We start from the raw sequence: 24696 nt of genomic DNA, 5'->3' as shown, positions 1-24696 counted from the left end.
AATATCCCTACATAAAAAATTCAAAGAAATTTTTAAATTATTCAAATTATAAATGTTAACAAAGTAGCTGAATATAAGCTTCATATACTTAATATACAAATATCAACTGTATTTTTAACATTAATGTAAACATCAATAAACAGAAAATGTAATTTTTTTTAAAGATTTTGTTTATTTATTGGACAGAGACACAGCGAGAGAGGGAACACCAGCAGGGGGAGTGGGAGAGGGAGAAGCAGGCCTCCCGCTGAGCCGGGAGCCTGAGGCTGGGCTTGATCGCAGGATGCTGGGATCATGACCTGAGTCGAAGGTAGACTCTTAACGACTGAGCCACCCAGGTGCCCCAGAAAATGTAATTTTTAAAACCGCATTTATAACAAAAGAGGCACTAAAGATTTAGAATAAAAAATGTTCAAAACCTCTATTCAAATATAATTTTATTCAAAGGCATCAGAGAAGACCTAAATAAACAGTTATCTCAGTTTTAAGGCTGGAAGAATCAATACTATAAAGATGTCAATTCTCTCCATATTAATCTATACAGTCAATGCAATTCCAATCAAAATCCCAATAGGGCTTTCTGAGGAATTAAGACAAGCTGATTCTAAAATATATATGGAAGAACAGAGTTCCAAATACTACCAACACATCCGTAATAAGAAAAGTAGGAAGACTCGACCTTAAGGGTAGGATCTGGTAGGATGTCCTACCAAACACATTAAGGCTTGACAATGAGCTATACAAATTAAAACAGGATGGGGTGCCCGGCTGGCTTAGTAGTAGATCATGTGACTATTGATCTCAGGGTTATGATTTCAAGCCCAATGTTGGGTGTAGAGATTACTAAAATAAAATAAAATAAATTAAGACAGAGTGGTCTTCGCACAGAAACAGACAAATCTGCCAGTAAAACTGATGTGAGAGCCCACAAATAGACCATACTTCAGTATCCTTATGGCTCCACACTCACCTACTCCTTCAGTCTGTTCTCCACACAAGAATCTTTAGAATAAGTCAGGTCATGTCACTACTCTGCTCAAAACCCTCAAATGGCCTCACATATTATGAGTGAAAGTCAAAGTCCACATGAGTTACAAGGCCTTAAACTCCCTTCCCCTGATATCTGCGACTATTCTCTCCCTTGGCTTACTTCACTCCAACAACACTGACCTCCTTTCAGTTCAATATATAACAAGAAAGTCACAATTATCCCTAATGCTAAATACTCATGCTAATATTTATTTTAGGTCTAATTCTTATTATCTGATTTTTCATTCAACATTTACAAATAATGCTTTTGCAAAATAGAAGGCAAGAGAAAGCAGATATTATACTTGTTTAAGAAAATTTTAATTCATGGGGCACCTGGGTAGCTCAGTTGGTTAAGCGTCCAAATCTTGATTTTGGCTCAGGTTATGATCTCAGGGTCATGAGATTGAGCCCTGCATGCGGCTCCACACTCAGCACAGAGTCCGCTTGAGTTTCTCTCTCTCCCTCTCACTCTGCCCTCCACCCCACGTTCACTCACTCTCTCTCTCTAAAATAAATAAATAAATCTTTTTTTAAAAAAATAAAGAAAACTTTAGTTCAACGGAATAACAAATTTTTTAGATAATACTGACATTTAGAGAAAATGTTACAATTTCAGAAAAATATTAATATGTATTCTATTCATTCATTAAACAAATAATTACTGAATGCCTACCTAATACATTTCAGAGAATGGGTAAATAGGACGCACAAGATAGTGGTGAACAAGATAGACATGGTCCTTGCCTCATGAGGCTTTACATTTTGCTAGGGGGAAAAATAAGATTATCATCAGATACTGATACTTGTTATGAAGTGGGGGGGAAGGAGTGATTTCTCAGAGACCTCTTTAAAAAAGTGGTATTTGAGATGAAACATACCAGTAACAAGAAGGAGCCAGCCATACAAAGATCTAAGTCAGTCACATTACAGGTAAAAGATGCTCAGAGTGCTTCTGAAAATGAATTATTCTTTCATTTTCCACAGCTGATTTGGAAGAACACCCAGGAAGTGTTTAAATATCCCACTCTCTGCCAATAATGGCATGGCTCATTTCAAAGGAACCTTGAGATAAAAATTAAATCATTCCCACTGAGAAGACCCAGCCCCCCAAAAGTTATGTACCTAAGTATATATAAAGAACATTTGGTCCCACCTATTTTCTATGGACATCAAAATTGAGTAATGCAAACTAGGAATCAGAATTCAAACATGTGAGGTAAATACATAACATAGGTGGTGTCAAGAGTAGTCTTTCAACTACCAAACTGGATTTCATCACAATTTTATATGAATAACGCTGAGTAATTAGACCTAAAAATTCAGATACTTTAGCTTCAACTAACTAATTTGGATGAAGTGTCCCTTTGAGGACAAATACAAATATTGGAGGAAATACTTTTTAAAAATAGCCTAAAAGCCCCAAAGGCAAGATTGTAAAGAATTAGCTGGTTGAAATCAAGGCAAAAGAATTGGACGCAAAGATGTAATCCAAACCACCCAAAATGGTTTCAGCTCTCAAGCACTTGAAAATCCAGAAAAAAGGGGGGGAGGGGAAAAAATGCTCTTAAAACCTTTAAAAATCCAGAAGCAAAAGTCAAAGGCAAGAGTGCCAAAAGGAGGAAGTTTGATAAGCCACCACTTAAAGCAGAAACCTCAGAGTTAACACTCCCAGGATGAAGGAAATCAGAAATAAATCAGCCCTTGGACAGACTTGAATTAGTTTCATGTTACCAAAATAAACCGCTACCTTACTGAGGTGGTCCTACATTCAGACTGGTAATGTCATGGGTTATCTGGTGTTTGCAAAGGGGGAGTGTGAAAAAAACCAAGTCTCTGCAGGAAAATAACATCAACGTGGGCCTCACAATATTGCTACAGATACTTTCTCCTTTACACTGAGCAGTACATAATAAGATACCAAGATCAAGAGCCAAACAGAAATGACCAAAACAGAAAATGACTCAGAAAGATGTATAATATCAGAATTATCAGGAATAGCCTATAAAACTACAGGGCTGAATTACTAAAAACCCAAGGGTTGAACAGTTTGACAGACCTAGTAAGTCCAAAAGGTATAAGACCAAATTTGAAAAATAAGTGAGAATTCTAGAACTGAAAGAGAAAAACAGCAAAGGAACTCAATAGACAATTTAAAGAGAAAGATCAGGATACAGACCATTTTGGACATATTTTTTAAACTACAAATGAACATTGTAGACTGTAGCAAAGAACTTTAGAATGCTTTTTTCCTTCCCCAAGCACACACAGAATATTTATAAAAACTGATAATGTGCTAGGTCATAACACCGTTCAAAACAAAGTACAAAAACTGAAGTACAAGGTTCTCCCTGCACAACGCAAATAGGCAAGAAATTGATCACAAAAGAAATAACTAGAGAATATTCATATGTTTGAAAATTAATACTCTTAAATTAATCCATAATTCAGTCAAAAAACAAATCATAATAGACAATTAAAAATAAGAAAAATACGAGGCACCTGCTGGCTCAGTTGGTAGAGCATGTATCTCTTTATCTCCGAGTCATGAGTTCAAGCCCCACGTTGGGCATGGAGCTTACTTATTTTTTTAAAAAAATAACAAAAAAATAAATTTGTGGGAAGAAGCTGAAGCAATGCTGGGGGTGGTGGGGACTGAGAGTCTTATATATGCATATATCACAAAATATTAAAAAATTAAAATAACTAAGCATCAATATCAAGAGGTTAAAAAAAAACAGCAAAATAAATCCAAAGAAAATATAAAGAAATAATCAAGAATAGAAATTCATGAAATTGAAAACAAACAATAAAGAGATTAAAAAGAAAAAAAAAGCTGGATCTTAGAAATAAACTTTGAAACTAATCAAGGGAAAAAGAACTCAGCCCAGCTAACGTCTGGTCACAGGCTTATAATATCCTGAGCAGAGAACCCAGCCACACCATGCCCACACTTTTGACCTACAGAACTGTGAGCTAATATATGGATGCCGCTTTAAGCTGCTAAACTTGTAGTAATTGATTACAAAACAAGAGAAAACCAATACAATAGTATCATTTCATTTATACACAGTCTTTAAACAGGCAAAGCTGAACGACAAACTACATGGTTTAGGTATGCATACATAAGTGGTAAATCTATTCCTAAAAAGTTAAGTGACCAATGAAGGGTTTCTTATAAAAATCAGGATATTACTGGTAGGGAAGAGTCAAGATTGACGAGAGGTAAGATAGAGGGCTTTCTGAGACACTAGTAATGCTCTATTTTCTTGACTTCAGTGGTAGTTAAATAGACATTCATTAGAGTGTACATTTATGTTTTATGTATTTCTATGTTATATTCCTCAATAAAACAAATTTTTAAGAAGTCAAGAGTTAATTCTGATAATGACATCAGGTATGAATAGATTCTTGGTCATTTATATGAAAGTAAAAGATCACTTTTTATCAAAGATAAAGCATTTCAGTATTACATGAACCAGAAAAGTTTAACTGAACTCTCTCTGAGGTTCAGACTTCATACAATATATGGTCTCTAGTTTTGGGTATCAACAAAACCAAAAACTCTCAGTGATGGACAACCTGGATGATGACCACACTCTAAAACTATGCCAGACAAGGAGCTGGTAAGAAAACTGGGCAAGTCTGGCTTTGATGAGAGATGATGGACATCTAAATGTCTGAAGACTCTTTGAAAAAGAGGGAATAGAGCAGATGATTTGGTTATTTTAGGGGGAAGAACTAAGATCAGAGGTACAAGTGAAAAGGAGACAGATGTCAGCTGAGTAGCGACTGGACATCGATGAACCATCAATGGTTACTCATGCATTCTTATAAATACCTGTCAGATACCTGCAGTGGGCCAGCCCACTGTAGATGCTTCAGGATACAGCAGTGAACAACAGATAAGGCCCCTGCTCTCATGGAGCTTAATGAGGGGAGAGAGACAATAAAGAAACAAACATGATCATTCCAGGCACTGACAAGTATTATAAAGGAAAGAAAACAGTCTTTTGAAAATGGGGGGGGGGGGGGGGGGCAGGGCCCCCTTTTAGANAGATAGGGTGGGCTGGGAAAGGCCTGTCTGAAGAGTTGACATTGGAGCAAAATCTGTTTAATGTAAAGAAACAAACCACAGGAACAGGGATGGGTGAAGAGCGTTCCAGGAAGTAGAAAGACCCACAGAGTTTGATAATTTCAAGGAACAAAGACCTGTAATCTGAAGCGCGGCAGACAAGAAGGGGACCAGCAGGGGGCAGGAAGAGGCCGCTGGTTGCAATTTGGCCTGGCCCTAGTAGAAAAGTCATGCACTAAACCAGATGTCCTCTAAGATCCCTTCCAACATGAAAATTCTAAGAATCTCTCAAAAATCTTGAGTTTTTTAAATTAGTATTAACTTTGTAAACAAATAGCAGAATAAACTTCAAAGTGGATGTGTTCTGCACTAAGAAATACACCTAGAATTAAGCAAACTTGTCTCTGTATTGGCAAGCAAGTACCTACAAGAACTGACAGAAATGTAAAGCTTATAATTTATTTCATGTATTATTAGTATTGAATTTAAGAGTTGCCTGGGCCTTGAATGTTTCCTTTGTGCTGAAATTATAATCTTCATCTCAATGGGTCTTTTCTTCCCAAAGAGAATACAAAATCAGCTGAATCATAAGTTTTGTTCTCATCTCTGGCATTGTTTTTATACATACAAATGAGAGAACCATTTTGTCACTGAAAACTGCACAGGAATGAATTTGGTACATGACAAAACTTCTTATAAGAAAGTTTAAATGGTTTGAAAGTATCTTAAAACTCATGATCCATGTATAGAAAGAAACCATGTCCATGGAAAGCACAGCCTTGCAAAAAAAAAAAAAAAATCCTAATACTCTCCCTAGAGAATTTCTCCATGTTGCACGGAAGTAAGAAGAAAATGCACTAGTTTTCCTCCTAGATGTGACCACATCACCCATAATTAATAATTTTGCTTTATTCTACCAATAGTGGAAAAAGCAATTTATCAATCCATTCTCTATAAATCAATTCCCATTATTAAATCCAACTGATATTTGACTATCACGAGTAACATGTACACACAGTTTAATAACATAAACTCAAACTTCCAAACATGTAGCTTACCTCCCCACTCTACCCTTACAATCCATCCACAAGGTAGGAAATTCAGTAACAACTCAATGGATCTCCTTCTACCCGGCTACTTGATATTTCGCCTAAGCACTGCCAATCCTACAGAACTCTTTAGTTTTCTGAGACTCCGAGGGCCTCAGAATTCAGACTGAAAAAAAAGAGCTAAACTCGGATCAGAGAAATTCAGGGTTCATACTAATATTGTACTATTATTTTTTAAGTTTTTACTTAAGTAACCTCTACACCCCACATGGGGCTTGAATTCATGACCCTGAGATCAAGAGTTGCATGCTCTTTCAACTGAGCCAACCAAGCACCCCAATGTTGTACTATTTAAGACACACTATTGGTTAAAAAGGTTTTGAAGGTACTTGCATGAATATACCAGTATCAACTTTATCATGGTTTCCATGGGATAATTTGTTCTGACCTCCAAATTCCAAATAACTGATTTTAAAATAAATTTACGAAAGTTGGGGACCACCTAGATATTGCTGAGTTGATGTGGATCAAAAAATAGATCTGGGGCGCCTGGGTGGCACAGCGGTTAAGCGTCTGCCTTCGGCTCAGGGCGTGATCCTGGCGTTATGGGATCGAGCCCCACATCAGGCTCCTGCGCTGTGAGCCTGCTTCTTCCTCTCCCACTCCCCCTGCTTGTGTTCCCTCTCTCGCTGGCTGTCTCTATCTCTGTCGAATAAATTTAAAANAGTTATTGTTCTCTACTCAAAAACAAAACAAACAAAAACCTAAAATTCACGTGAAAAAAGATAGAAGGAACTGAAGTCCAAGACTGTTGAAGAACGCTCATAGGATTTAAATGAAATCAAGACCATTGGCCTAGATACATTCCATCCCTGAAATGCTTTAAGACTTCAGAGATAAGACTGCTGAACCTTAGTGGTATTGGGCAAGTCCTACAGAAAAGGTAAGAAAGACTGGCCTAGAGCAAAAGTAGTCACATTTTTCAGAAAGGATAAAACGGTACATTCTGTAAACACTATACCTGAGAACTTTTAATTAACCAATCATTCAATAAATGTCTTAAGAGGTAACCATATGCTAGGCACTGGAATAGACACTAGGAACGTATCAGTAAAGGAAACAGACAAGACCTTTTATTTCAAGGAGTTTATCAAAGAATCATGCAATAATCATAAAATTGCAAATATAAGTCCTATGGAAAAGAAATATAACGTGCTACAAGGGCTCGTAAGAGGGTTGCCACCTAATTAGGGAAGGTTGGCTTTTCCAGAGAAAGTGTCCAATGAGCTAAGATCTGTAGGACAATAAGACATAAACTTATGGAGGAGGAGGAATGCTCCAGGAGAGAACAATTTATGTGAAAGTCCCAAGTCAGAAGGGAACATGACAGAGACAAGAGACTCAAAAGTGGCAGGGGTGGGATAGTTAAAGACCTAGTATGAGGTGAGACTGGAGAAAGAGATTAGGTTATTTTACATAGTTATAATTATCTTTATCATAAGACACAAGGAGACACAGGAGGGTTTTGAACAATGGGAGGGGTGGGTTCAGGGGGTGGTATGACAATCAGATGATATGTGTTTGGAAAAAATCATATAAGCTACAGAGAAGCGGATGGCTCATTACATGGAAGAGGAGGTGCCAGTTTGGGGGTATAACAAGTAGAAAGCCACAGCAGACACCCAGGTGAAGAATTAGGGCAGGATGGACTTAGTTGGTGAATAGAAAGAAAATGAATAGATTAAGATATATATTTGGAGGGGAAACCAATAAAATTCAGGATGGATTAGAAATGGGAAGTATAAGAGAAAACAAGGATGGGCGCATGTCTGGCTCAATGGGAAGAGCATGTGACTCTTGATGTTGGGGTCATGAGTTCGAGCCTCACACTAAGGGTAGTTTACTTAAAAAAAAAAAATTGCAAAGCCTTATTCCAAATCTCTGTACTGTGTACCACCCCACAGCGCCTACACTCAAACGGGAAAAAAATCCCCCTCCAAAAAAAATAGAGAGAAATCAAGGATAACTTCTTGGTTTGGAGTTTGGGCTATGAGTAGATGGAGGTTGTTTCTTGATTGAGGAAAACTAGAAAAGCAGATTAAAGGAAGGGAGGAGGGGGGAAATTCAGGATTCTACTTTAGCCATCTTAAGTTTGCATTTAGATATCCATAAAAATTAAACAGAAAAAAAAACAAAGGGAAAAGAAAAATTAAAAACTGATGAAAAGAATTTGCAACTTATATCATAAAGAGTTAATATCCTAACACATAAAAGATTCCTACTGCTCAAAAAACCCAATTTTTAAAATGGGCAAAGTGCGAGACGCCTGGGAGGCTCCTTTGGTTAGCATCTGACTCTTGATTTCAGCTCAGGTCATGATCTCAGGATCCTGGGGGGTGGAGATCAGGCCCCACATCAGGATCTGTGCTCGGCAGGGACTCAGCTTGAGGATTTCTCTCCCTCTCTCTCGGCCCCTCCCCCTGCTCACTCTCAGCACTTTCTCTAAAATAAATACATCTTTAAAAATAAATAAATAAATAAATAAAATGGGCAAAGTGCTATGAACAAATAGTTCACAGTAAAGGAAACACAAATGGCAAACACATAAAACATTACTCAACTTTACATATAATAAAAACTGAATATTAAAACTACACTGAGATTCGGGGTGCGTGGCTGGGTCAGTGAGTAGAGCACGGGATTCTTGATCTCAGGGTTGTAGGTTCAAGCCCCACGCTGGGTGTAAACATTATTTTAATAAATATAATTTTTAAAAAAACTACAGTGAGATTCAATTTCTCAGATAAGCAAAAAACAAAATTAACATGCCATGTGGATGAGAGTGTGAGAAAGTTACGCTTATTCATACATTGCTAGTGGGAATGTATATAATTTTTGGAGGCTAATTTGATAATATCTTTCAAAACTAAAAACAAACGTATTCTAATGACACAGCAATCAGATTTCTAGAAACTTGATCATCAGAAACACACACACATACACAGAGATAAACATACGTAATTCACAGCAGTAATGTTTGTAAAAGCAAAAGAATGGAAACAACCTTTAAGTATGCATCAATAGGGACCTGGTTAAATGAACTGTGGTACATCCATTCAATTTTTTTAAACTAAAGAAAGAAGGGGAATATGTCTATTTCACAAATTTGAGTTTTCACTAATTTTCCAATAAATCAAAATTATACTTAAAATTGTATTCTAATTAAATACCACTTATATCTGTTTTGTATACTGGTTCTCCATAAAATTATATTTGAAAAAGGATATTTATTGCTATTTTTTGGAAGTTTGAAAAATTTACTAATTGAAAAGTATAAAAATACATGGTTGAGTTTACTGGACCTGAAGACATGAAGTGTTTTCAAACACTGCCAATAATTTGGAAAATTCACAAAGGATGATTCCAGGCTGAGCAGTGTTAATGCTGTCACAAATTGATCTTCTTTATTATCTATCCAGATTCCTGGTCCTTGTGACTGATTTGACTGTAGACTGGAGATTACATCAAAGAGATTCTAAAGCCTGGGTTTTTCTCACCAAGGCAAAGTATCAGACTTACAGTTGATCTTGACAACTTTCATTTCCTCAGTTAAAAAAAATAAAGCTCCTCTGTTGGATGATCTGTGAGGTCCCTTGTAGCTTTCAAATCCCACAATTTCATTTCTAAAAACTCAAAACCTCTCAAACTGAAAATGAGTGTCAAAATCGTCAATTCCTAAAGAACCAGTATAAAATACAATACCGTCCCCTCTCTCCTTTCATTATGGTTCCAAATCACTTACCAGAGTAAGTTTCAAGAGCAATTGAGTAAAATCACTTTAGAACAAGAGAAGGAATGGAATGATTACCTTTCAACCTATCTCAGAAAAACCGCAAAACCAGAATAAGTGGAATGCTGCTAGCCAAACATCTGGTGATTAAACTATTCCTGGGAGGGTCACTTATGTTAAAGGGAATAAACAAATAGTAATGATAACTAGACAGCAACAACTTCACAAGGCATGGAAAAGTCTGGGGTATTTTCCAAATGGGTTGGGAAGAAGTTATTTTTATTTAGAGATATTTGTGTCCTATTTAAAACATAGAAGGAACTTAAGAAAATCAAGCTAAAGATCTTAAACCTCCTCAGTCAGCTCTGTCCTGCTAACCTTAGAAGAGTAACAATACTTTGACCCAACAAATAACAGTAAAATTTACAAGTAATCCATCAAGGCGATTAATTGATGAGAGCATTCAATTAAGTTCAAGAGATCTGAGGGGCGCCTAGGTGATAGAGTTGGTTTAGTGTTAGACTCTTGGTTTTGGCTGGGGTGGTGATCTCAGAGTCATTAAGATCAAGCACGACGTTGGCCTCAGGGCTCAGCATGGAGTCCGCCTGAGATTCTCTCTCCCTCTCCTTCCACCCCTCCTGCTCATGCTTGCTCTCTCTCTAAAACAAATAAATTTTTAAAAAGAGAGAGAGATCTGAACATATAATAATAAAAAATTCAAAATTTAAAATAAATTAAAATTGAGTATGTTAAAATGAAAGATAGGTTCTTTCCTTCAAGGAAATTACAATTAAAAAATAAAACAAAATTATAGTTAACAGGACTTTTGAATTACAGCTCTCCTACATACGAACTTAATGTTGAGCTGAAGCTTTGGTTTGTTTCCATTTATAAACTGGGGTTAAGTGACCCCACACCAAATATGTGGCATCTTCCAATGCCAATTCTCTGGCAACAACTGGGTGTCCCTACAATCCATTCTAACACCAACAACCGAGAGTTAACATCAGACTCCACAGGTTTAAATGGTTGGTCCCACAGACTTAACTTTAGACACCAGTCACAAGTCCCAGGTCCCCAAGCCACCTGTTCTTATGTCCAACTTGGCTAAAACTTTGAGGGTTCCCACCAACTCCTCCTCAGGTTTGATATTTCCTAGAATGACTCACAGAACTCAGGAGACACTTACTTACTGATGTGGGGAACACAAAGGCAAAATACAGGGAAAAAAATTAAACTTCCTTATTATTTATAGCCCATTGACAAGTACTTGAGACAGGCAGAGCGATCTTCCTCCAGGAACTCAACTGCCACAATGTGAATATTCTGCTAAAGGCAAAAGGCAACCTTAGCTTGACATCAGTCCAACCTCCAGGATCCTGTAAAAATCCCTTTGGAAACTTCCTTTATCTTTACCCACCCCTCACCCACCCTAGTTCCCCTACCCCTGCCAAGATATAGGTTAGCAATCATCCTCCAAAAATATGGCCCCCTGATACACATCTGAAGGGTCTCATGACTAAGGTTTTACGAGGCAGTACTAAATGACCCCTCAAGGCCCTGGAAACCTTGTTTTCAAATTTCTTAGGGACTTACACTATCCCTAACCTCCTCCCAACTTGAAAGTATATAATCAGCAGCTCCTTACAACTCAAGGACAGCTCTTTCTGCTCACAGGTCCCTTAATAAAACCACCCTTTTACCACTGAAGAAATCTCAAGAATTCTTTCGTGACTGTTTGCTCCTGGACTCCAACATTTCACATCAATTACCATTGCTGGTTTATTATAAAGGATACTTAACTGAGGAAAACCAAATGGAAGAGATGAATAGAACAAGGTATTGGGGGGTGGGGGGAAAGCACAAAGGGCTTCCATGCCCTCTTAGGGTGCACCATCCTCCAAGCACATCGGAGTGTTCACCAATCCAGAAGCTCCCCAAACCCAGTTTTTTAAGGGGTTTTTATGAGGGTTTCATTATGTAGGCCTGATGCACTTATCACTGACCATTGATAACCAAACTCAATCTCCAGCCTCTCTCCCTTCCCCAGCGATAAGGGGTAGGAGAAGGGAGCTGAAAGTTCTAACCTAGGAGCACCTGGCTGGCTTAGTCGGTAAAGCATATGACTCTTGATCTTGGGGTTGTGAATTCAAGCCCTACTTTGGACAAAGAGCTTACTTTAAAAAAAGTTCTAGGGGTGCCTGGGTGGCTCAGTTTTTAAGTATCTGCCTTCGCTCGGGTCATGATCCCAGAGTTCTGGGATCAAGCCTGTGTCGGGTTCCTGCTCATCGGGGAGCCTGCTTTTCCCTCTCCAGCTCCCTCCTGCTTGTGTTCTCTCTCTTGCTGTCCCTCTCTGTCAAATAAATAAACAACATCTTTTAAAAATAAATAAATAGATAAATAAATAAAACAAAACAAAACAAAAAAAGAAAAAGAAAAAAAAGTTCTAACCTTTTAATCATGGCTTATCCTTCTGGTGACCAGGCCCCATCCAGAAAGTTATCTAGGGACTCTGCCAGGAATCATCCCACTAACATACAAAAGACACTATCACTCAGGAGATTAAGGTAACATTTTTAAGACAAGAACAGAATACTGAATAGACAAGGGGTAAAGGCATTCTAGGCAAAGTTTGTGCTAAAATAGGCAAAAAAAAAAAAAAAAAAGACTATTTGTAGAATTCAAGTCATTCTGCTTCTCTGAAATCAGGGCACAGGTCCAGGAATGGCAAGAAATGAGGCTAGGACTAAATCATAAAAAGCCCTGTATATCAAGCCACAGGTATGTTTACCAATACTTAAAGAAAGGATTCAACTACATACAGTACTAGAAATTTGAAGTCCTCTGCCAGAGACAACAGTAAATCAAGAGAAGCCTTTTAGGTGAATACTCACCAGTGTTGTTTCAGAAAAATCACCATGGAGGCAGGAGGAGGGTTAAGGCAGAAACACTAATCAGAATGCTACTGGACTGATAGAGGCCAGGCACAAAAGGATGAAAATCTCAACTAAAGGAGCAAGAGTGAGAACAGAGAAAGGAGGATAGACTTAAGACATTTAGAAAATGATTCGGGTGGGCGCCTGGGTAGCGCAGTCGTTAGGCGTCTGCCTTCGGCTCAGGGCGTGATCCTGGCGTTCTGGGATCAAGTCCTACATCGGGCTCCTCCACCGGGAGCCTGCTTCTTCCTCTCCCACTCCCCCTGCTTGTGTTCCCTCTCTCGCTGGCTGTCTCTCTGTCACATAAATAAATAAAAATCTTAAAAAAAAAAAAAAAGAAAAGAAAAGAAAGAAAGCAAGAAAATGATTCAGGGGCGCCTGGGCAGCTCAGTCGGTTAAGCATCTGCTTTTAGCTCAGGCTCAAGTTATGATCCTAGAGTTCCTGCTCAGTGGGGTTTCTGCTGCTCCCTCTCCCTCTGCCCCTCCCCCTGCTTGTGTTCTTCCTCTTGCTCACTCCTCTCTCTCAAATACATAAACAAATAAAATAGTTTAAACATATAAATTTTTTTTAAAAGATGTATTCAAAAGACACAGTGACAGGGCACCTGGGCAGCTCAGTCAGTTGAGTGTGGGACTCTTGGTCTCAGCTCAGATCATGGGAGAGAGCCGGAGATCTGAGTCATGATCTGTGCTCAGCAGGCAGTCCATTTCAGATTCTCTCTCCCCCTCTCCCTCTGCCCCTTCCCCGGCTCCAGCGGGTACACGCATGTGCTCTCGCTCTAAAATTTTTTTAAAAAGGCATTTAAAAAAAAAAACAGACACAGTGACAATTTTAAAATAATTGATGAAAGAGAAATGGAGAATGTAGAGGTTGCTTTTAGGCCACCAACTTGAACAATAGGAACCTGAATAAGGTAGAAGGGTCCATAGTGACCACCTCCCTCCTGGCTGAACACAAACAGGCCCATTAGGCGAATCACCTGAAAATATCCATAAGCTCTAGCTGAACAATGGGTTACTTATACCTGGATACAGGTAACAAAAAAGACAAATTTCACACTTCCCACACCTCCTTCACCTTCCCTCTTAACTACAAACCCCCACTGCCTTACGGCAAAGGGTCTCTCCTTTGCCTGCCAGTCCCATGCAATGTACTCAATAAACTTCATCGCCTTTGGGTGATGCCTTGGGTGAATTCTTTCACCGCCTGTTGGGAGGCCCCACAGAGAAGTCTAGATGATTGCAAAACTTCTGCCTTGACTACTAGATGTACTGGGGACACTGCTAACTGAAACTAGGAATACAGAAGAGCATTAAGAAAACAGTATTACATGACTGCCAATTATGGGGTCTTATATGTTTATATGGGAAGTTTTGTGCTGTACAATACCGATATATCATGGGTAGCTGAATGAATACAGAGTTAGACTTCAGGTCAATAGTAAGGAATATAAGCCATATACATTGAACACATGAAAAACTCAAGGCTTAACGTACTTAATTTCTAAATTAAGGCAACCTCATAAGGAATATAGCCTGCTCTAAGGGTAAAACAGCCTGTCATATAGTCTCAGCCTCCATGATTAAGTCATTTTCAGATGAATACATTATAATCACATCTTTATAGCATCCTTGGAAAAGATGCCTTGGAAAGAGACTGATTCACACAATCATGGCATTTTGATCAACACAAAGCCAGAAACTTTGGAATCATTTAGACCAGAGTTTCTCCAACCAGTTGAAGATTTTATTTATTTATTTGCCAGAGAAAGAAACAGACTACAAGCAGGGGAAGCGGCAGGCAGAGGGAGAAGCAGGCTCCCTGCTGATCAAGGAGCCCGATGTGGAACTCCATCCCAGAACTCTGGAATCATGACCTGACCTGAAGGCAGACACTTAACTGAATGAGCCACCCAGCCATCCCAAGAGTTTCTCCAACTATTTGCAGTAAAAGTCTACTTTGTTCATTTGTTTTTCAATCCCATGTAATTGTATTGTAAAATACAGTAAAAATGGGGTGGTAATATTAAATTACCTTAAGTTTCTATACTCATATTCATTTTAAATACTTTCCTACAAAATACTTAATACTTTTAAGACTCAATATTTTAAGTGTTAAAAGAATCCTGAGAATTCATAATCCAAAAAGGGATCCACTGATTCCAACAAAAAAATAAATTTAAAAACACATAACCATATTTATAGGAACAGACCATGACTTACCTTTTTTGGACTAAGGTTGTTATATAATTTTACTATCAAAAACTTAATTTCCGGGGCACCTTGGTGGCTCAAGTCAGTTAAGTGTCTGCCTTTGGTTCAGGTCACGATCCCAGGGTCCTGGGGTTGAGCCCCACACGTCTGGTTTCCTGTTCAGCAGGGAGCCTGCTTCTCCCTTTCTCTCTCGAGACCTCTCCCCCTGCACATGCTCTCTCTCTCTCACACAAATAAATAAAATCTTAAAAATATATATATATAATTTCCCACTGCCTACCCCAAAAAGTCTACATTTCTAAGGCACGAATGTCAAGGAAAATAACTAAAGACATCTCTTTCACTCGCTCACTCATTTATTATCATTCAACAAATACCTATTTAATACCTATGAAGTAGCTTAGAGATCATCTCATCTGACCTTATTTTACAGAGGGGAAAATTTAGGCTCAGAATAATATATTACTTAATGTAAAATTAACTACAACCTTTGGCAATTGCTTTCCTGTGAATTTAACAATACACTTGGCAATCACCCACTTTCTCCTCTATAAGAATCCTTGGCTCCATACCAACTACACTTACTCATCAACACGTAGAACATGCCTTTCACATTCCCACTTTCATGCTTTCGTTCAGATCATTTCTGCACGCCTAGTCCCAGTCTTTGCTGACTGAAATGTTAGCCATCATTATTCAAAAATCAAGTAAATTACAACTGCCTCTCTATTCAGCAGTTAAAAGTTATCCTCTATAAAATCTATAAGCTCACCTTTTTTCTTTAGTTAAGATTATCTGATTCCCATGATAAAAATTCGAAAGAATAGTCTATAAAATCATACAGCACTCACGTGATTTTAATCATATACTTAAATATTATTGTTTACATACATGTCTATCTCCCTTAGGTTAATCAAAATTTCCTAAAAACTAGATACCATCCATCCATCCATCCCTTTACTAAATGCTGTGTCTAGGACTTACACATAAAATAAATACTCAAAAAAATATTTTTTTAAATTTCTAAAACAAAACAGATAAATAAAATTCAGATACTTCCAAAACTTGGGAGCAGGATTCATTTTCATTCCTATCAAATCTTTTATAAAGTATCAAAATAAAAATCAATCTACATTTCAACTCTTTTCTGCCTGTCAACAGAGAAAGAACATAATAATGATCCACATTTCCAAAATAAGAATTGACTATGCATATTTATAACAGTAACTGACAGAATGAACTTGTAAATAATATTACTGTCAATTACCATCTGTATGTAGATTATCCATAGTACATTTTACTTTATAGGTCCACAGATCCACAATACTTGTGTTTTTAATTTCATGTAAATAATACATAAAGCCCTGTGAAATACAAACTACCATCTTTCTGTTTAAGGAATCATAGAATGTAAAACCTAAAATTAACCTTATCTAGTCATTATATAAATGAAGAAACAAAGCTTAAATCCAGGTCTCCCAATCAGCTTATTAAGGAGGAGATGTGTTCTGGCTTGACTGAAGGGCCATTCACAACATAGTAAGTGAGAAAACTAGAGAGCTTCCTAGTGTCCCCAGAGCCTGCTTCTCAGCATGTTATCATCATTTTCCTTGAAATAACTCCCAGTTTACTTAATCACAGACACAGGACTCAATATTTAAAGAAACCCATGCACATTCAAAATGTAAATATTTTCTATTATCTACTTTGAATTATTCAAACATATGCTTGACTATGTCAACATAGGTTAAAATACCCTAATAATTCTAAAAACCAAAAATGAGTTTTTAGTTTCTACACTTTAATACATCCTCCTTAGAAAATGAAAAATCACAGCGCCTAGGTAGCTCAGTCGGTTAAGGGTTAAGCATCTGACTTGATTTCAGCTCTGGTCTTGACCTCAGAGTTGTGAGATGGAGGCCCCAAGTCAGCTCCGTGCTAGATGGGTGTGGAGCCTGCTTAAGATTCTCTCTCTCCCTCTCCCCCACCCCTCTCTTAAAAAAAAAAAAAGAAAGAAAATGAAAAATCATTATTTCAGTAATCCAACACTTACTAGATTGATGAATAATCAGGTCCAGTGCACTCCTTGTTGGCACAAACCCTTCCCCTACCTGGGCCCTTTTTCTATGCTTCTGAGAATCAGGGTGTCTTCTGACATGAGGGTGTCAACCCTCAGTAATTATGTGACCATGGACAAGTTATTTAACGTTTTTAAGCCTGTTTTCTCATGCTCTTAGTAGATGGACTGATACTACCCACTTATAGGTTAATGTGGGAGGATTCAGGTTATATAAGTAAAGCCTCTGATGCATGGAAAGCACATAATAAAAAACTACTATTATTAGTAATTAAATAATAACTAATTTAACATAATGAAATAAAAAGGTTAATAACTCTCAAAAGTGGGATTTATCATCTCAATTATGAGCCTGCACTTGAAAAGATTCCCAGTTGAGACAAGTAATTTATGTCAAGACCCAAAAGGAATAATAGATTCATGAAATGTCATTAGCATTTTTAAGAACAATATTTTTGTTGAAGTAAATAAAACATTTTTTTAAAAGGTGCGTTGTATTCTTTTTTTTTTTTTAAAGATTTTATTTATTTATTTGACAGAGATAGAGACAGCCAGCGAGAGAGGGACGCAAGCAGGGGGAGTGGGAGAGGAAGAAGCAGGCTCATAGCGGAGGAGCCTGATGTGGGGCTCGATCCCATAACGCCAGGATCACGCCCTGAGCCGAAGGCAGACGCTTAACCACTGTGCCACCCAGGCGCCCCGTAAATAAAACATTTTTAAGGCAAGTAATATCTCAGTCTTGCCAGTTCTGATGATAATTAAACTATTTGCAAAGCACTGTTATTTTAAGTTGAATAGTATTACTGGAAAATTTTGTACTCACCCTAAACAATTTAGAACTACGCTAAATCCAGAACCATTTCTGAAAGTGCACTGTACCATCAACACTACTGATAATACAAAGTCGTATAAGTAAAGACACCTTCCACTAACTATATCAAGTAAAACACCTTCCATTGTGCCAGGACAAAAACCAAGAATTGACAGATTGATGAGCATCAATAAGCAGAACTGCTGAGATACTATTTGTAAAGCATTTGATTTGGAGTAAAAGCAAATGCACTTTAATTACCTTTAGTTCCAAAAGGTTTCAAAAAAGAAACCAAAGAAATGAAGCAAACACAAAAGTTATAGTTAGGGGACTACAAATAAAAGTACTCTGCTTGAACTATGAAAATGATCCCTCATTTTCTAAAGCTAAAACACAGAAAGGAGAGGTGAGTTACAAAGTCTAAACTCTAAAGAAATGTGCTATCAATTAATTACTATCGCAGGATTTTTTAAAAAGGTGGAAGCAATAGATTATTATTTAGAAGTGAAATACCTTTAAGAAACACTGTTTCCATAAGCCATATTTTATTCCAACAAAATTAAATCAAATAGGAGAAGCACTTCCAGAATGTTGGTGTGAGGAATTCCACATGGACCACTTCCCCAGAAAAACAATCTCAAATAATGAAAATTATATTTACAATCTCTCAAAATTGCCTTAAGGGCATTTGCCTTAGTGGCAAACGCAGAAACATTTATTCAAGAAAATCTACTGAATCTTGGCAAAAACAGTGAATCTGTGGTATCTGAGCCACAACCCACTTCCTTACTCCACCCTACCCCCAGCTCTACTCCAGGTGGGTGTAGCCAGGAAGACAGGGCATCCTCTAACCCCAGTTCCCAGACTAGAGCAGTAAAGAAAAAACAGAGAAACAGGGGTGCCTGGGTGGCTCAGTCAGTGAAGCATCTGCCTTCGGCTCAGGTCATGATCCCAGGGTCCTGGGATCGAGCCCCGCATCGGGCTCCCTGCTCAGCTGGGGGTCTGCTTCTCCCTCTCCCTCTGCCGCCCCCTGCTTGGGCTCTCTCAATCTCTTGCTCGCTCTCTCTCAAATGGATAAAATTTTAGGAAAAAAAGAAAAAACAGAGAAACAAAAAAGACATGAAATATATATAGAAAACAAAAAGCAAAATAATAGATTAAATCCAATCATATCAATAACAATATTAAATGTGAAAAGATTAACCAATCCAATCAAAAGGTACAAATTGTAAGACTCGATAAATAAACAAGATGAAACTATATGCTGTCTACAGGAGACACACTTTAGATTCAAAGATACAAATAGGTTGAAAGTAAAAAAGATGAATAAAGGGGTGCCTGGGTGGCACAGCGGTTAAGCGTCTGCCTTCGGCTCAGGGCGTGATCCCGGCGTTATGGGATCGAGCCCCCACATCAGGCTCCTCTGCTATGAGCCTGCGTCTTCCTCTCCCACTCCCCCTGCTTGTGTTCCCTCTCTCGCTGGCTGTCTCTATCTCTGTCAAATAAATAAATAAAATCTTTAAAAAAAAAAAAAAAAGATGAATAAAGATATATCATGCTTAAGAAAGCTAGAATGGCTATATTAAAATCAGAATAAATGGACATTAAGACTAAAACTATTAGGTAGAAACTAAGGAAACCTGAATAAAATACGCACTTTGATAATAACCAATATCAGTAATCCATAACCAGTAATCAATAGTCAATTACTAAATATAAACATTTTATAGTGTTAAAAGGGTCAATCCATCAGGAAGATATAAAAATTATAAATATACACACCAAAACTGAACCAAAGAAATAAAATTTGGATGAGCACAAGAAAGATACAGATAATAAGGGATCAACTGCAGAGAAAATAGTCACAGGGACCTATCCTTTGCTAATGTATCAATACCTAAATTTGATTGTAAGTTCTGTCTGATAAATATGTTTTCTAGTCTTAAGTTATATGAGTTACTAAGGAATGTTAATGTTGCTTCTTTTATGAATGTATTCCAGGAATAAAATCTAAAAACTGTTAATACGAATAAACATCTCCACAAGACATTTTTTAAAAGACTTTATTTATTTATTTGACAGAGAGATAGAAAGCGCCAGAGAGCACAAGCGTGCGGGGGGGGGGGGGGGGGGGGGGGGGGGGGGGGGGGGGGGACAGAGGGAGAGGGAGAAGTAGGCTCCCCACCGAGCAAGGAGCCCAATGCAGGGCTCCATCCCAGGCCCCGAGGATCATGACCTGAGCCAAAGGTGGATGCCCAACTGACGGAGCCACCCAGGCACCCCCTATAAAATTTAGGTATTAGAAAACAGAAATAACTATAAACACTTTAGTAGGTATTTACATTGTCCTTTCCAAGAAAAGCAACAGATCAAGTTTGGAACATTAAATACTATCATCAATTTTAATTTGTATTAATACTAAATAATAAAAGGTTCAAATGTATTACAAATAATGTACATAGTACATGAGAGGGAAAAGGTAGAGACGCTATTTTTCTATTTATCATTTTCTTAAAATATTAGTTAAAAATTACAGTTTAAAATATATAAAAACTTACCACATCATAAGAAAATTGTGTTTCAATATGTAAGATCTTTGCTGTTTAACTTCTTTAGACAAGTTTGGTCAATAGGTTCTTGAAAATTCTAGAGGCCACTTTCAGGCAACAGTCTCGAGCATTGAAAACTTGAGCAAGGCAAAAGGGCCCACAGCGACCACCACCAGGCTAAATGCAAACAAGCTCATTAACTGATGGACCTTGAAATAGCGATAGGTCAAACTAACCAATGGGCTATTTAAAACCAAGCACAGTTACCAAAAAAGGGAAAATTCCATGTCCCCACACTCCCCCAGTCTGCCCTATAAACTGTGTCCTCTCACCTCATCATAGATCGTCTCTCCTTTGCTGTCCTGCCTGCTTCTTCCTTGCAGTGTATTCAATAAACTTATCTCTTTTGGTCTGCCTTGGGTGAATTCTTTCACCACCCACACTGCTGGCCCCCATCTGATAGGGACGCCCCACAGAAATCATGCACTATCTTATGCTCACTTCTAACTTTGGAATAGAAAATACCTAAGCCCTGAATTGCTTCTCCACCAAGTAAAGTACCTAGGAGCAAGAATTCCATTTTCACAGTTCTGTATTTCTTCTGTGCAGCAAAACAGACTTCCACCTTTATCTTCATCTACCACTAACTCTGTGACCTTGGGTAAGTCACTTCCATTTAATCAATATGCTATAAAAAGGACCCTGACTGTAATACTACAGTGTGTACACTTAAATCTTTAGGTATTTGAAATTATTGAAGGTTCTGTAGGGGAGAAAATTTTGCCAACCTAGAATATGCTTCTGCGGCACCTGGGTGGCTCAGTTGGTTAAGCATCTGACTCTTGATCTCAGCTCAGGTTTTGATTTCAAGGTCATGAGTTCAAGCCCTCCCATGGGTGTGAAGCCTACGTTAAAAAAAGAGAGAGAGAAAACCAACAGGCTTTCAGTTCAGAAACACCTCTTAATAGGGTGGTTGCTTTTCATGTTGTTATGTTTTCTGGGAGCTATGAGAGAAAGTACATCTGTGTCCAGGAAAGTTCTCCAAAGGAACAGAGGCTGAAATCTTTGAGAGCCCTTCAACTTAAATGCAATGTGCTTCTCAATCTGACCCTGCTGGTTATTTCTGAGAAACTGCAAACACAGAAGTTTTAAAAAGCCAAGTAGAAGTCACCTTTTTGTGGCACCTGGGTGGTTCAGTCAGTTAAGCGTCTGCCTTCGGCTCAGGTCATGATCCCAGGGTCCTGGGATACAGCCCCACATAGGGCTCCCTGTTCAGTGGGGAGCCTGCTTCTCCCTCTCCCTGTACTCATATTCATTCTTTCTCTCTCTCTCTCTCTCTCTCTCTCTCTCTCTCTCTCTCTGTCAAATAAATCTTAAAAAAAAAAAAATTTTAATCTAGGGGAAAAAAAAGAGACATCCTTTTGTAAAAAGACATTTATACTTATAAGGGTAATGTCTCCCAATCTGAACTTGAAAGAAGGGGATGACTAAGTCTCTAGAAACTGTTACCAGTGGAGAAGGCCAGGAATGAAATCTGCATAACAACCCTACCCCTTTGTTTACTGTGCTTTTCCTGTAACCTCCCATAACTGACTCCCTACCCCCAACATCTTTTGTCTTTGGCTGAAGATGGTATTTAAGGTAATGGCTTCAGCCATTTCACAGAGTTACTCACTTTTCTTGGGTCTCTCCCAGGCTTACAGAAGTTACACATATTATTAAATCTTATTTGATTACTTCTTGTTAATCTGCCTCATGTCAATTTCATTCTTAGACCTGCTAGAATAACCTTTAAAAGTAGAAGTAAACTTTTCTTCCCCAATAGTTCCTAAATTTAGAGATAGCACTGAACTTGTAAATCAGAAAGCACTGTTGCAAGGGATGGGAGCGGAGTGGTTTAGAAGAGATAGAAACTTGGAGACTAGCAAAACAATTAGAATAGTACTGCAACAGGCCAGGTAAGAGTACGGATCCTAATTAAAGTAGTAAGAGTGATGAGAACAAAGGCAAAAGAAATGTAGATAAAATTAAATTTCCTTAAAACTTGCAGCCCAATGACAAATACTTGAGACAAGCAGAGTATGACATTCCTCAAAGAACTCACAACTGTCTTAATGCTTTTCTAGAAGCAAAAAGCAACCTTAGCTTGACAACAGGCAGACCTCCAGGATTCTGTAACTCTTCTTTAACACATGAAAATTCTTTTGGAAACTTCCTTTAGATTTAGAAGTATGTAATCACTCCACACAATCCCAGCGCAGCTCTTACAGCCCATGGGTCCTGTCCCCTAGGCTTTAATAAGAACACCTTTTTGCACCAATACACCTTAAGAATTCTTTGATGGTTCGCTCCCAGCCCACATCACAACAATAGTAGAGATGGAAATGGGATCGTTTTCAAGGAAATAATTAACACATACCATATTGTTACAATTTTTCTGTTACCATACTAGATCATGAGATGAATAATCACTGCCATAAATGCCTATAAATATGGACAAAATCTAGTCTGATACTGTCAAAGGAACAAAAATGATTATTTTAATCTGTAGAGATTTTATTTCATTAGAATTAAAGTTCCCTTGACAGACTACTTTTTGTATACCATTCTCTCCCTCTAGGTCTCTAAAAAGACCACAACTCTTACAGTTAAACAAAATTAGATGTCAGAGACTAAATTAGGCAAGAAGTAAAACTGAAATTTTGTTTTAAACAAAAAGGATGTTTATAGTCAAAGAAGTAAAAAGCACCGGTTTCACACACCTCACTTATTACTAGGATTTTTCTAGACCACTAACTAAAGATAAGGTACCGAAATGAAATATTGGTAAGGAGGGGCACACAAAACTTTTTTGTGAAGCCATTACCTTTTGTACAGTATCTTACTCTACTTCCTTCTTTGAAGTCACAACAACAGATAACATGAGGCATCTTCATAGTCACTAAGCAAGGGATCCTGGCTGCCTTAAGAACATAAGTTTTAAAAGTATATACAGCTGACCTTTCAATAATGCAGGGATTAGGGGCACTCACCCCTGCACAGTCAAAAATCCATGTGTGACTTTGACTCCCCTTAGCCAGAAGCCTTAACAAGAACACACACAGATAATTAATATATTTTGTAGGTTTTATGTATTATATACTGTATTCTTAAAGTAAGCTAGAGAAAAGAAAATGTGGCTCAGTTAAGTGTCTGCCTTCGGCTCAAGTCATGATCCCAGGGTCCTGGGATGAAGCCCCACATCCCCACATTGGGCTCCCTGCTCAGCAGGGAGCCTGCTTCTCCCTCTCCTGCTGCCCCTCCCCGTTTGTGCTCTTTCATTCTCCCCCTCTAATAAATAAACAAAATCTTAAAAAAAAAAAAAAAGAGAGAGAGAGAGAAAGAAAGGAAGAAAATCATAAGAAAAATACGTTTACAGTACTGAAATCTATTGAAAACCCATGCTGTCCAAGGGTCATCTGTAATTCACGATAATTACCTACCTTACATATTCTAGTAAATAGTCTTCAATTGTGTATGTGTGACACAAAAAAGTGCTCTATGTTAGTTTTATTCTTCCTTTTTTTCATGAAAGCAAAGAAGCATCTGTCCTATTAAAATTCAGTTTTGATCTGCATATAAAGAAAATTTTCTAATAATCCATAAAATGAGTATTATTACTCATACTGCTTAATACACATTCCTAATTATAGCCAACATGTCCATCCACAGGGGGAAAGCCCAAGAAACATTCCAAAATTCAGAAAATAAACTTAGGGGCGCCTGGGTGGCACAGCGGTTAAGTGTCTGCCTTTGGCTCAGGGCGTGATCCCGGCGTTATGGGATTGAGCCCCACATCAGGCTCCTCCGCTATGAGCCTGCTTCTTCCTCTCCCACTCCCCCTGCTTGTGTTCCCTCTCTCTCTGGCTGTCTCTATCTCTGTCAAATAAATAAAATCTTAAAAAATAAATAAATAAATAAAAATCAACTTAGTATGAAAGGATATTCCATTGCCAACTTGAGCCAAATTGTTCCAGATTAAGGTACCAAATAGATGCTATATCTTATTGTCTAGTGAGATAAATACAAAAGGAACAGACTCCTTATCTTTCAGTTTGTGTCATCACTTTCCCATCTTGTCAAATAACAGAAATTACATTTTTTAAACTACATAGTGTATATTATGA

At 37.9% G+C, this 24696-nt stretch overlaps 1 protein-coding gene across 3 annotated transcripts in view; it reads right to left on the bottom strand.

Moving 5' to 3' along the window:
• Positions 1-24696, bottom strand: part of CDKL5 (cyclin dependent kinase like 5) — a 208506-nt gene that overhangs the window by 126746 nt on the left and 57064 nt on the right. The window contains exon 1 of one of the 3 annotated variants that reach the window (XM_034649696.1): positions 20540-20695. The exons of the other annotated variants lie outside the window; for them this stretch is intronic. The gene's annotated coding sequence lies outside the window, so the exon portion shown is untranslated. Of the gene's footprint in view, positions 1-20539; positions 20696-24696 lie in introns of those variants that run through there. 3 annotated transcript variants of the gene reach the window in all.

Source organism: Ailuropoda melanoleuca, chromosome X, assembly GCF_002007445.2.
Source record: "Ailuropoda melanoleuca isolate Jingjing chromosome X, ASM200744v2, whole genome shotgun sequence".
Lineage (NCBI taxonomy): Eukaryota > Metazoa > Chordata > Mammalia > Carnivora > Ursidae > Ailuropoda > Ailuropoda melanoleuca.
Note: the sequence above shows the minus strand (reverse complement) of the source record. Positions and strands in the feature narration are given on the sequence as shown.